Here is a 15,594-nt window from a genome sequence, read left to right as displayed (position 1 = left end):
AACCCTGAACCTTACATGAAAAGGAAGCCTGGGAAGGAAATAAAGAAAGCCACATATGGGGTATGAACTTTTGTTTGTTTATTTCATCCCTTAAAGAAGACTTCCTCTACCTTTCCGTTCTTTGAGTGGTCCTGATTTGCTTAGGCCAGCTGTGGGCAAAAGTTCACAAACTGTCTCAGGTATAATATGCAGGTCAGGGCCAGGTACTGCAGGTGAAGGAGGAGTGGAAGAGAAACTCAAGGGAGACAACTCTCTCACCTTTTTAGGGACCTCATATGATATCATATTAATACTCCAGAGTCCAGGTTAGAACCCCATGACTCCTCACTCAGGAGTAAAAAGCACAGCCAGGGCCCATCAGCAGGCACATAAGAGGGTAAATTCTCACTCTTGTTCTGGGATTACAGAGCTCCAACCCACTGCTACAGAATGCAGGAAACCTAGAAAACCAGCATAATCAAGTCTATGAACATCAGTGTGGACCAAATGATAAGTATAAGTACTGTTTCTATTCATTTAACCCCAAGTCAGGTTTTATGTGTGAGTTAAGTTTCTATGGAAATCTTACTCCATGCTGTTATGAAGAGGCAACTCTGTTTCAACAGGCTTTGGATTCCGGTCCAGGCTCCAGCCTGTCTCAAAATCTAAACAGAATTCTAAAATCTGTTCCTGCCTCTACCAGAACTTGCTGTATTTTCTTTGCCTCCTGCCACCACACAGTTGGATGGACACCAAGTATAGAAAATTTCAGCCTCAAAGGAACATTTTAAGAAAGTTATGAGCCAGATTCAATTATCTGTCTAAATAGGAATGATCTCTAAAGTAATATTGTTGTGATATACCTTTCAACACATCTTAAAATAACTATGAACTTCAGACCCTACATACAAATGGACTCGGGTTTGAATGCCAGTTGCCACTTTTGAGCTACTGTACCTTAATTTTGCAATCTGTAAAATGGGGATAATCATTACTGTAACATCCTAGAGCTATTTAAATAGTCGAATGAGATAACATATATACAGTCCTCAGCATGGTACCTCCTAACTAATGTTTAGCAAATCAGTTTTAGTTGTTGGTATAGTGATCATAATTTTCAATAATCAACTCTCAGTATACATGTATCATGAGTTTTCAAACAAGAAACTGGCCTCTGAACATTCTTTCAGTTTTTCATTAGCAGGATGAATCCAGTAGTTACCATCATCTCTGTTGCATAAAAGTCTTCTATCCCTGAAGAAAAAGCAGTAGATAAAAATGATGATGACAATTATTTTTGCAAGAGTTTCCAGAACAATGGGGTAAGAGGGAAATGTTTGTTAGTAAACTCTAGCTCCATGGTGAGATATAGCAGAAACTGATTAAAACACAAAATTTTGCTAATTTTACAAGGCAAGTCATTGAAGATTTTTCCTGTTGTCATCTCATACAGGCCAGTGCATTGATTTGGAAATAGCAGTTTTATTTACTAATTACAGAATCCATTCATTTTGTACATATTGCACCCCCCTCTCTTCCCCTCTCCTTTACCCCCTCATTAATAGATTTAGAACTGACAGTGCTTTCACTTCTAAGTATAAAGAATAATTTTCTTCTGAGCATGGAGACAACGATGAAATCAAAGTTTAAAATATAGTCCTCTTCTAACAGCAATTGAGATTTCCATTAAACCTCCTCCCACCATCTCAAATTAAAGTTTGAAAAGCAGGGTTCAGAAATAAACTGACAGGCACTAGTGCTTCGTTCATTTCCAGCAAGGAAGCACCAATTTGATTCCTACCATAACAATTTTTGCTGTTTCCAGTGCATCAAATTTTTTTTTAACACAGCTTCTCAAGTGATAGAAATCATCCCGTCACTTTGTTTCATAAAATTGACACCCTGGGGAAATGCAAAATATAGTAAGAACTTGAGCAAAGCGGCTCTTCCAACCCCTGCTAGGTATTCCTGAAATTCTCTTTTCCTCTTAAACTAATGTCATCAAGCCCCAATTGCTTGTTGTTCTTTTTTCCTTGTTCTGCACACATGCTACAACATCCCTTGGCTTCCCTCAGCACGGGAGCTGGTGTTTTTAAAAGTGTTACTCCTAGATTGGATTCTACTGCTGGCTAATTTGAATTCAGCGACAAAGAAAAAAGGGAACTTGATGAAATTATTTCACACAAAGAGCAATAAACATATGGAATAAATTACTACTAAAGATGATTCAAAGAGTTTAAGAAACACCTGGATTTGTTTCTGGAGGCAGTGGGTTGGAGGGTGGGGTGAGAAGCAGGAGGGTGGGGTGAGAGCCCATGCAGAGGCAGTGCCGAGACTCTAACCTCTTACTGAAACGACACCTCCTGCACTGATCACAAGCAGCAGCCATACACTAGTCTATTTTAAGGGAAAGGTTTCTCAGACACATCAGGAGCAAGTCAGATTAAATCACAGGAGCTACTTCTTCATGCAGTTGACCTCTGGCTTTGACGAATTAAACAAATGATGGAAGTCTCTTCTCAACCGAGAAAGAATGGAAGATGATCCCGAGTGTGCAAGAACTAATATTGGGATACATTTAGGAATTGATTGACATCTGCTCCAAGCCTGCAGTTTTCACCACAAGACTGACCTCTCTACAACACCCGCCTTCCCTGCTCATGCCAGTCCAGGCTCATGTTACTATTCTCTCCCCAGACGCTTCTCCTCCTTCTTCAGTGTAGAGACCACCCTTTCTGGGACACATCAGTTTCGTCCTATCTACTCCTGTGTTACATACCACATGCAGCCTGTCTTTCTGTGTTTACTTTATTCACTTTCATCTCCTTGGCACTTTTCAAAGTGTCCGGCTCCCAGGAAATATTTAGTATTTTTAAATTCTATTTTGTGTTACTTTGATCCACAGAGGATTTAAAGTCCTGGTAAAAATAATAGCTAACATTATGGAACCTTTAATATGTGCCAGGCACTTTCCCCACTGCCTCACATATTTTAAATTATTTAATACTTATAACAGTACTGTGCGTGAGAGGGTTTGTGATGTAGGTATTAATATTTGTCCCCATTTTGCAATTAAGGAAGTGAAAGTTCAGAGACTTTGAGTAAATTCAGCCAGCTAGCGAAGAGCAAACCTGGGATTAGATTTAGCCTCCTACTTCTAGATATAGCATTCTTGCCATGACCCTGATTGACTGAGTCCCTAACAATCAAGGAAACCATATGTGAGAAGATGGTCGAGGTCACAAAATGAAATTCTTGAATGGGCAAACTAAAAGGGTGTTTTATTCTGTTTTTTTTTCAGAATCCATTTATAAAGAAAAACTTGATCAATTAAATAATTAAGCAAAAGCAAATAAATTACTCAGGAGATTATTCCTGATCTTGAAATAAATTTCTCCTACAGAGTTCATAAAAGATAAGAGCATATTAAATATTCCTTCAATCAACTAGCTTTACACCTACTCAAATAGCAGGCCTAAGTACTCAATAGACAGAGGCTGGTTATAGGAAAAACATTTGTAAAGTCATATGGGATCATCCAAAGGGATGTACATTGGCTTTATGCATACAATGAATTGCACAATCCACCCATTCGAGAAACATAGATATCTGCTGTTGGGGATTGTTCCAGGCTCCAGTGACTCAGTGCTGAATCAAAAAGTCTCTACCCACATGAAGCCTAAATTATGGACAAAAAGACAAATGATAAACAAGAAATAAGATCAGGTAGTGTAAAAAGTTAATAATTAAAGCACATTATAAATGTAAAGAATAACACAAACTAATTTCCAATAATATCTCTGCTGCATTTCATAACTGGATTGCCCCTCTGCTTATTTTTTCCATAGTCTCAAGAGCAAAGGAAGCTCTCTTTTAGCAAATTGGGTTAGGAAACACCTCTCTGAGGAGGTGATAACACAACAGAGTCTTGAACCAAATAAGGAACCAGAAATAGCTATCTACTTTCCCCACTAATTTTTCCAACCTGGAAATCCAGATGAAATGCTATCACTTGCTCATGTAACTTATGGTCAGTAAGACAAATATTTTTGATGACTTATTCCGTAAATCTTCCTTTCTCTTTGAGATGCTCCTCTTCTATACCAATCCAACAACATTCTGTAGAGGGAGGTGATTAATTTAGTCCCATCTAAATCTAGAAGCCAACCATAGCACTATCAAAAAAAATTAGAAAAAGAATTGAAAAGCTTGTAGTTTCTTATTAGAAGTTTATTATGTAATATCCATTGTTCTGTGTGATATCCAAATGTAAAACCATTTGTTCAACTTGTTTTTCAAATAATATGATGTTTAAAGGCTGTTCACTGGGCATTATTCTAATAAAATAGCCCAACTCTGGGAAATGTAATATTTTTTATCCTAGGGCACATTCAACTCATGAAAATATTTAGAAGCTCTGAGTCATTGTCTTTGTCAAACCGATTTCTGGGGGCCATTTCACACTTGAGTATGGAAAAGAAGTTGGCCAATGGAAAAAAAGCCAAAACAATGTTAATTTCCTAATGCAAGTGCTTGCAGCATTCAGTCTAGAATATCTACTTTTCAGAAGACTCACTCATTCTCTTTTTTATTTCCTCCCACCTTGTACTTTGTCCAGCAATAAGTTATTTTCTAATACTGCACACTACACTTAGGGAAATTCTTCCCATATTATGATTCAATAACTGTCAGATATCAGGCTAATAAGAGACTGAAGTTTTCACCTTTAAATATTACCAACTTTATCTCCTATGTCTTGCAAGTTTGTATTTCATTTGGGACCACACTGAGTAAAGAGAGCTCTAAATTGCATGCTATTTTTTATATTTTAAAAATGACATTGTACACTTTCACGGGGTACCTTGATCTTCTGTCCTTTTGATATTAGCAGATTTTCTGTTCAATCTAAATTGCAAGCAGAATGCTCTACAGTGAAAGAGAACAAAAAGCATAGTAATTTATTTTTTTTTTCCGCCACAATGATAATGCCCTATGGGATTTTGTCATTGGAAGGATCAGGGTCCTAAGTATTAAAATGCTCCGAGGTAAGCAATACAAATGAAAAAGCCGAGGGGGGAAAAATGCCTCCAAGGCTGACAATCTGCTCTAAATCTGAAGGGATTAAGTGTGTGTCTATTTCTCTGCTAAAATCCACACTAGAGTCTTGATACTTTCTTTGCAAAGTTAGAACATGTGCTTAATTTAGAGTCACTGTTTCAACATCCAAGTAACTACCATATATGGCTGGGGTAGTGAGGCAAATTAGGTGTTGGAATCATATGATGTCACATGGACCCCAGCATAAGGAAGAGACCAGAGCTCTGTGAGTGCAGTTGCTTATGTACTGTATAGTGCTTTTCTTATTTATAAAGCTGGAGCATATGTTCTATTGCTCTTGTTCTTAGATTTTCAGACAACCATAATTTCCGGTCTTTTGTTTGAAATGAAGGCCTGCCTGGAAAAATTGAGGGTGCTGCCAGGCTCACTAAAAGACATTTTTTTTTTTTTGTAGCACACTATATTTTTTATTTACTCCAGAGTCTCCCCAACCCCAACTCTTGGGTTTAGGGGAGTGGCATGAGATTTGAGGAACATGTAAATTATGAAATGGAAAGCACATTAAAGCCATTTGCGGGCCAGATCTTGTCAAATGTCCTGTTAACCTGAAAAACTGTGACATACACTAGTGTATGGAGTAGTAAGGTGCAAGCACACAGGGACACACACACACACACACACACACAATGTTCCCAGAGTAAAATTATTTGTGAAATACAAGATATATATGGTTCTTTTGGAGAAAAAAGAAAAGTTAAAATTCAGGTTACATATCTCGAAGACTAAAGTAGACAATCAAAATCAAATTTACATCAGACTCATTTGACATGATTTCAAAGTAAACTAAGTTCAGTAAACCTGTGGGCAGAGAAGTATCATTGTCAAGTGATTAACAGAGACACAATCTGTAATTACAAATTGCTGAAAGCAGGCCACTAATGAGAGAATGACTCACGTTTTGGGGTGAAGGGGGAGGGGGTCTCTCAGAATCAGCAATTTGATTTACAAAACTCTAAATAGCTAATGGCAGGTAACTCTTGCCAACTAACCAGCCAACTCTTTCAAGCTCATTAACAGATCTCCATGGTCTCACTGAAGGATAAACCATATGGAGGTGTCACTAAAAGCTGGAGATGAGAGACTGCAATTCATGTTCAGTCCCCTTGTGAGTCAGTCATATGGGCACTGATTTGAGCCTTTGTTTATCTGACATGACCTGTTCTTAAGTAAGAAGAGAAAATAGATTTTAGAGGTTATCATTTTTCCCCTTGTTGCTTTAAAATGCAGTATTCAACTAATTATTAAACTTCTTTATTCTGTTCTTGTTTCTCCAGCTTCCCATATCTTTGTCACATTTTTAGTTCCGGCAAAACAATTGAATAATAGCATTACACAAGCCAGAATTCATTGTTTGCTTGTAGCTCTGCACTTAGAGGGTTGTTAAATTGCTATTCTATGATTTCCCCAGTGAATGAAAACCTGCAGCTCTAAGGTCATTTTTAACTCTTTACTCACATGGATCTTGTAAATGCTTGAAGAAACAGAATGCGTAACTACATACCCAGGAACACACAGTTTCTGTTTATGGAATCCCCATAACCTGGGTATGATAGTAGTGTGCACATAAGAAACTAAAATTTTCACCTGATATCCAACTGGTCTGGAAATATTTTTTTAAAAAAATAGAATTACACATGAACCTTGTTTTTAGATATAGTGCAGATGACTATTTAATGATAAGCGATGCACCTACTCTATTTTTATATATCCTTAGTCCCATTTTAATGACCTAAAGAGACCATTTTAACCATTCTTTTTTATGAGACTCAGTTGATTTCCTCCCTGCCCCCATCTCCATTTTCATGCATCCACCCATCCATGCATTCACCCATCCATCCACCCACTCATCCACCCCCTATCCATCCACCCATCCGTTCATTCATTCAACAACTATTTATTGAGCACTTTCACCATAATGAAAAAATTGGCTGGGCACTAATGGCACAATAGTGAGTAGGTCAAACAGAAAGGGTTCAAGAGATGGGAGAGCAGGTGGAAATGGGATGGAGGCTGAATAATTTCACATTCAGAGCTTTGAATAAAGGGTGTGAGTGGCTCAGGAGAGATATCTAGAAATCTACATGTGGAATGGGTGAAATCACATGGATATTAACTACCCAGAAGAATCTGGGGTATAAGAAGTTCTGAGGTCTGAGGAAGGAGCACAAAGATTTCAAGGATGAGCAGCAAATTAAAGACTGGTCAAAGACTGATTCGGGTGAGAACATATTAGAGAAGTGTGGTGTCATGAATGTCAATAAAAGACAGGTTTTCCAAAAGATGGCAGGGATCAGTTTCAGATGTTTCTACATGGAATGTGTTTTATTTGAGATGAAACTGTAAGTTAAATAGATTTAGCTTTCTATTAGTCTTGAATGCCACAAAAGTTGCAAAGTCCAGTTGTACTTGACCTGCTTCCTGGCACTAATGCTCATCAAAAATCCTGCTTCATTAAACAGAGGTCCTACCACTCTGCAGGTTTCCCCCCATTGTTGCCTGGGTAAGAACCTCTAAAGCTTCCTGCATGAATGCCTTCAATATTTCAGTCTGCCCTTGCCCGCAACCCTTACCGCTGCTATTAGGGGTCATCTTAAGTCTTTTACCTGAATCTCTTCTTAAGTGAAGATTAGCAACTTTCTTAGGTAACAAAGCTGAGGTCAGTCTCTCATCCCTTCCTTTTGAGTTGTTTTCTATATTTGAATAAATCTATCTGAAATTAGAATATATGTACTAGACTCTACCCATTTCTAATGATGGTACACATTTTTGCATGTTAAAAACTTCATTTCCTTGATTTTTTCCCAAAAGAACCTGGAAATGGGATTATTAGAACTGGCACTGCCATCTTACCTGGAGGTCTTTATTTACTATATCAAACTCTAAAAGGACTCTAAAAGTCAACAAAACAAACTAATAGCACTGTGGGGAGAAAATTAAAATAGACTCATAAATTAATGCAAGCTAAATAATGTGTGAAAATTAAATTTTCCCTCATATTGGCAGATAAAAGTATGAAAATGGGTCTCCTCAATCACTTTTAGTTCCATTTCTCCTTTTATTATTTGGGTCTTTGCTCCTATTTTGTGTTTCACAAGCTCTCTCTAATGAACTTGCTATATCTTATTTGATTTTTATATTAATTGTGCAAATATGTTGAGTCTTTCTAATTATAGTTACTCAACTTACAATTAAGCTTAGTATAATTTTAAATTATACTTACAAAGATTCTTCTTTCTTCTTCATATTATGTTCTTGTAAGACATTGGCTGTATCTCCCCATCTCTCTGGCATTTTGCAAGACACTTTCAGATACTGGATTGAGAAGGCCCTTTAAAATCTCCACCCTAAACACATTCCCTGTGGTTGATAGCCAGTGCTTTTTCACTCTCCAGGGGTCTGGGGCTACTCTCTTCCATCTTGGTCTCCATGGCACCTCCGTAGAAAAGCTCGCCTAACCACCTTATCAGAGTAAGTTCTTGTGGGTCATTATACAATATTTATTTTATTTAAGGAACTTGACATCATTTGCAATTGTTAATGGCTTTTAAAAAAAATTTGTGTGTTTCTCTCATTACCCTTTAAGTTTCATGAGTAAAAAAATGCTATCTTGGGCCAAAGGTGCAGCTCAGTGGCAGAGCATTTGCCCAATATACACAAGGTCCTGGATCTAATCACCAGCATTGCCAAAATCAAAACAAACAGACAAACAAACAAAAACCACTATCTTCTGGATCAACACTGTATTCTGTATTTATTTAATAAATAAGTAAATGTTATTTAACAAATGTTCAATATGAATGAATATATTGAGCAGAATGGCATGTTGGAGATGAATATTTAATAACACATTCATTTAATTTTCAAAAAAATAAAATAAAAATTTATTAAACAACTATATCTGTAATATTAATCATATACTATCAAAAGAAGAAAGTGTCTATGGATAAAACAAGAAGTACATGCTAAGTGTCAAATGCCTTACTTGGTAAATAAGTAAGAATCTTAAATTTAGTTTTAGATAGAATTAATGAGCAATAAGTTCATAGGAACCTTTTCAGTTTGAGGTATATAAATGGGTCAGTTCAGCAGTAAGATTATTATACAGTTTAAAATCAGATTAAAATGTACTCATAATTAGGCATTTACACAGATAACAAGTCAGCTACATACTCATATTCATTAATGAGGAACTAATTATCAGAGAAACAATGTGGTATAGTAAAAGCACCATGATGTGAAACTAGATATTCATCCATCTCTCTATCTAAAAAGCTTCTGCTCATGTCTCTATCCACTCAAAAATCACACCAAATGTTTCCTAAGCACAGCTATACATTGTGCTGCTTGCTAGATTTGAAAAGATACAGTGCTACATTTGAGCCATGTTCCCTGGGCAATACTAATTAATATCCTCAATATCCTCTGGTATAAGATTATTACACAGGGTTGTAAAAAAGGAGATAATATCATTAGAGGATATTTTCTGACACTGCGAAAGGATTCAAGAACATGGGACTACTTGCTATTGGCTTTAAATTAAGACTTTACACCTTTGATTACCTAATGGATTCTATTTTTGAAAGATTACCAAACAGAAACATTATTGGTTTGCATTACTAAAATTTATCTAAAGATCTAGTATTTGAAATCAAAATAACAGAATTTAATGGCTAGAGAAATGGAAGTTTATAATTCTGAGGGTAGTTTACATTAGGAGCCTTAAAGTTATTTTGGGGCTATCTGTCTATACTGCTGTTTTAAAAAAAAACAATAATTAAAACCAAAATTAAGTTTAAAATGTGCAAGACAAATATAACTAGTTTTCTTGTCCCTTTGTTGGACTTTCAGGGAATAAAAGGTTTTTCCCCTCATGAGTGAGAGCTTTGTTCCAGATTGGCCACTTTTAGTGGTGCTTGAAATGTGCTTAGTGCTGCCTTTTACTTATTTCTATCACCTTCTGGAAAGAGAAAATAACTCTGATGGAACTTTGTGGAAAATTGCTTTTAAAAAATGAACAACTCTTTTCAAGCATGTAAATAAGTAAAATCAAGTACATGTTGTAGTCATTCAAAACTCTGTAGTATTTCTCTTGCAGAATAAACAAATGAATTGTGAAATTTTCCTTTCTTTGGAAAAAAATTAAAATCTTATTTTGGAAAATTTCAAACAAAAAGGAAACTATGTAAAGTCACATGAGAGATACCTGTATTAACAAATCTGGCTATATTTACCTTTCTTCTTTCTTTTAAGAAGAAATGAAATTACAGACCCATATCTCCCCAACAATTCCTTCTCTCTCTTCCATGGAATGAATATTATCTTAAAACTGATATCACTTCAAAACATGTTTTTAAAATATTATTTTAGATATATTTGGGTCTCTAAACCATATCTTCTATTATTTTTAGTATTTAATATTACTCTTAAGTGGTATCATTCTGAATGTGATATTTTGCAGTTATGTTCTTTATGTACATTGCATTTTAATGTCTACCCATGATGCCACATGTAGAGTTTATTTTTTTTAATTCTATATTCTACTGTTTCATCACCATATACACAAATCTGATACAATAAAGTTTTCTATATTTTATCAGTTTATATTTAGATTGCATTGCAGAGCTGCAATGAACATGTCTTATGTACATTTGTGTGAATTTCTCAAGAAAGACCCTGGTACTAGGTCCTTGTGCCTTTGACTGTGCTAGTGGCCTTCTGTCAGTGTGTAAATCAGCCTGTTTCCCCCATCTTCTCAATTGTGCCTATGGTAAGATACTATAAATGTCTCCTCACTGTTAACTGTATTTATCATCTTCCCAAGGATACTTGGCTTAACAAATTTGTGTGTGTGTGTATGTGTGTGTGTGTGTGTGTGTGTGTGTGTGTGTGTGTGTGTGATTTTCTATTCTGCCTCTTTGAATCTCCTGAGGTCCATTTTTATTATTACTTTTTAATTGTAGGAATTTTATTTCCTCTTGGATGCCAACCCTTTCTTAATCATAAAGGTTGAAAAGATAATTTTCAGTTTGTGACTAACCTCTTCACTTTTGTTATGATGGCCTCTGTCACACAGAAGTTGTTTGAATTTAATGCTAATTTTTTCATGATTTTTATTTTCTGTATTTTAGAAAATCCTTGCCAATTCCAAGATTGTAAATAAAAATCTATTTTTTAAAAAATGATGTCATTTTTGTTTCTATATCTAGATCTTTAATCCATTTGAATTTTTGTTTTGATGGAATGTGAGATTTCTTTGTTTCCTATAAATAATCAATTATTCTGAGACCATTTATTACTAGATCTATTTTTTGTCACTAATTTGTAATGCCACCTCTGTTGTTATCATTGTAGTTTCATACTTTTTGAATGTCCAGTTTTTTAGAATATTCTTTACCCTTCTTGCCTTCTGGGTTTGTTACAATTTTATTCTTACTACAATCAGTTTCCATTTTCCCCTCGATGCTTCATTATAAAATTTCAAACATACATAAAAATTGAACCAAACAGCAAAGTGAACAACATACACCCATCAACTATATTCTACAGTTAAATTTGCTGTATTTGCCATATAAAATATCTATCAATCTATTTATACATCTATTCATCAATCTGTCTTGCTTCTTTATATATCTCAAAGTAAATTGCATCCCTAAAAGTTTGGCATTCATAATATTAACTGGAGATTTTTACTTACTGTTCTATTTTTAAGATAACATTACACTGAGATGCAAAATTATATTGTCACAGGAGAAGAGTTGTCACCCAAGAAAGATCCCAGGATTTCCCCAAAAGAAAAGGGGCTCAACTCCCAGTAGTATCATTGGCTTATATGACGGAAAAGCATTACAGAATGTGCCAATCAAGGGTATTGACAAGGTTTATTTAGGAAAACAGATACATAACTAAGGGAGAACAAGGACACACTCAACAGATAGATGCTTATCATTTATTTATTTATTCTCTTGGTATTTAGGATTGAAGCCAGGGACTTTTGTATGCTAGGCAATTGCAATACCATTGACGTACTTAGCCTGAGATAGACACCTATTTGGGTAAAGAAAAGAATACACATTTAATGGACAATGAGGACCATCTCTAGAGTGAGGAGGTTTGGTGTTCCCAGCCTTCTGTTAAAGGAAACTTGGTAATGGGTGGGTATGGAAAAATATGTAAGAATGATATCAATCCAGTGACCTCAAAATGATTTCTGGTGGTCTTTTCAATCTCTGGATCCTTAGGCTGAGGTGATCTTCTTAAACTGATCAATAGATAGCATGGAAAGTTTCCGAAATTATGGATTCTTAAAGAACCTCATAATTGCATCCTCTTTGCTTGATCTAACTATTGGGTGGTTCACAGTGCACATATAGATAGATTTACAGATTTCTCAAGAATTTGGGAGTAATGGATCAGGAAAAGAGACAGTCTTTGGGGGGTACAGGTCTGGAAATGAATGTAGAACTTTTGAATTTGAATAATTCTATTTTCTTATCCTTTCTGTATGACTGTCTCTACCTGTTTCTTATTTCTTCTATCCTATCTCAATATCATTTTGGTTGAATTTTGACCAGTGATTGTGCCTATGAACTCACCCTCTATCAATATATAAAATATTATGGCACCAGAAATTTCCCTTTTGTCCCTTTATAGTTAATCCTCCAGGGACAGTCTTCTGATTTTTTCCAGTATGAATTATTTTAGCATGTTCTAGAACTTTATAGAAATGGAGTCATATAGTATGTATCCTAAAGCAAGACTTAATTTTTCAGCATAATGTTTTTAAGTTCCATCTATCTGTTTCACCTATTGTTCATTTGTTCCTTTTTTTATTGCTGAGTAATATTATACTGTATGACTGTATCTTTGCTTCTGTATCCATCCATCATTTGATGTACATGTGGGATGTTTTCAGTTTTTGCTAGCATGAGCAAAGCTTTCATAAGCATTCTTGTACAACTTGCTGTGGATACATGTTCTCAGTTTAATGAGACTTACATCCAAGAGTGAAAATGTTGAGTAAAAGAGGAAGTATTTATTTAATTTCATAAGAAAAAAAACTTTTACAAAATATTGATATCATTTACATTCCTACAAAGAAAAATGAGTTTTGTTTATTCTCAACCTGCTTCAATATTCAATTCTTTCTCTTTCTCCCTCTCTCTCTTCTTCTCTTGTAATTGAATATTTAATGCTATCTTTTTAGTGTTTTAGTAAGCATTTTCTTGACAGTAAACTTTTTAGTTAGCTTTTTTATTACTGTGGGAAAAAACACACAATTTAAAGGAGGAAAAGTGTCGGGGGGTGGGGCTCATGGTTTCAGAGGTCTCAGTCTATTGATATTGTCCTAAGATGACCCATAATATCACAGCAGAAAAGCCCATTGGAGGAAATCTGCTAAACTCATGGTAAGGGTCAGGAAGCAGAGAGAGAAAAAGATGGGGGAAGAGGTTGCAAGGAAGAACAATCCTTCCAGGGCATGACCCCAATGACACAACTCCTCCATCCATGCCCCCCCACCTGCCTACAGTTACCACCAGTCAGTCCATTCATACTAGGTTGGACTGAGATTAGGTTACTGCTCTCATAATCTAACCATTCACCTCTAAATACTTCTGCATTAACAGAGGCATTTGGAGGACATCTCATATTCAAACCATAGCAGCAAATGATATTGGGCATTTTTGATACACTTATTGTGTGTCTCACTTTGTAAAGTATGTGTTTAAATATTTTGCTTATAATTTCTTGTTGTTGAAGTTGCTGCTGCTGGGGATTGAATCCAGGGCTTTATACATGCTAGGCAAGTGCCATACCACTGAGCTAAACCTGAGGCACCGTGCTTATAGTTTTGAATCAGATGGTTTGCCTTCCATTATTGAGTTATGGGAATTCTTTATACATCTTACATATGATTATTTTTGTCAGATTTGTGTTCTGACAATATTTCTTCCAGTTTGTAAGTTGTATATCAACTATCTTAAGTTGTGGATTTTGGTGAGCAGCATTTTTTAATTTCAAGAAGTTTAATTTATTTTCCTAGGGCTGTCATAACAAAGTACTGAAGATTGCAATGTTGAAGCAAAAGAAATTTATTATTTCACAATCTGGAGATTGTGAAAGATAAAAATCAACACTTCATTAAAGTTGTTCTCTTTGAGGCTCTGTATGATGATCTATGCCATGTCCCTCTCCCGGCTTCTCTCTACTTCTTGCAGTCCTTGATATTTCTGGCTTTAGCGGTTTCACCAGCCCTGCCTCCATCTTCACTCCCTCTGTGTATCTGTCTCTTCTCTTTACTGTCATCATATAAGGACACCAACAGTCATGTTGGATTAGGGGCTCATTTTGTTTCATTATAACCTCATATTAACAAATTGCATAGGCAATAAGGTTTTTTCCAAGTCAGGTCATTTTATGGGGTGCTGGAGATCTGGACTTCAACATATCTTTTTTGAGGGGACATGACATCCTTCTTATTAATTCTTTCTTTTTATGGTCAGTGTTGTCAAAGTGCTGTCTGACAAACCATTGCTTCTCCCAAGTAACGAAGATATTATCTTATTTTCTTCTAGAAGTATTTTTTTTGTCTTAGCTTTTCATTTTAGTTACAGAATCCACATGAACTTACTGTTTGTAATGTAATGCCTGTTTTTTTTTCCTGTCATTGTTTTGTTTCCATGCAGATACCTAATTTTTTTCAGCATGCTTTCCTTTCCCTCATTATATTGCCAATACAATGGCAAAATCAATTGATCGTGGAAATATAGGTGGATTTCTGACTCTGTTTTATTTAATTGATCAATTTGTCTATTCTATGACATATCAAGCATTTTCATTCCCAACATATATCTTAGATGTGTCTATCCAAAGGAAAGATGAAGGTGCTCTGAAAACCACCTTCAGGCTCTGCCCAACTCTACTCTTGGCTCCAGACTCAATTTCATTTAGCCCAAGACCACCAAAACTGCTCCTCCAGCTTGAAACTGCTACTTCCTCAATGAGCAAATTTTCTTAGAAGTAAACTAAACTTCAATAGTGTTGCCCGTGTCCCTCAGTCTCTGTCCTTTACCTTGCTCCATCATGACCTAGAAAATCTTTATTCAGTTATAATCTACCTTTATAAAAACCTTCAAATAGAATTTTTTATACTTACTTTGACTTCCCAGTTTGCCCTAATTGTGACAACTGATTAATGATAACTGTCCACAAGGTCATAAACAGAAGTCCCCTAATATTGCCACATTGCCCTTCTTCCTCTTCCTCTTTCCCTTTCTCTCAACTTTCTCTCTCTGTTTCATCTCTCTCTCTCTCTTCCTCTCTCTCTCCCCCTCCCTCTCTCCTTTCTTTCTCATTCTAGCCACATATTATGTTTATTGTTATGCCCTTCAAATAAAGTTTTAGTTTTGCTAAACTTGTATTATTGGTCTCTACATAATCAATGCATTTCATATTCTTTTTATCTATTTCCATTAGATTTTTTTCTCTGCTATTCTTACT

The sequence above is a fragment of the Ictidomys tridecemlineatus genome, chromosome 5 (genome assembly GCF_052094955.1).
Source record: "Ictidomys tridecemlineatus isolate mIctTri1 chromosome 5, mIctTri1.hap1, whole genome shotgun sequence".
Lineage (NCBI taxonomy): Eukaryota > Metazoa > Chordata > Mammalia > Rodentia > Sciuridae > Ictidomys > Ictidomys tridecemlineatus.
Note: the sequence above shows the minus strand (reverse complement) of the source record.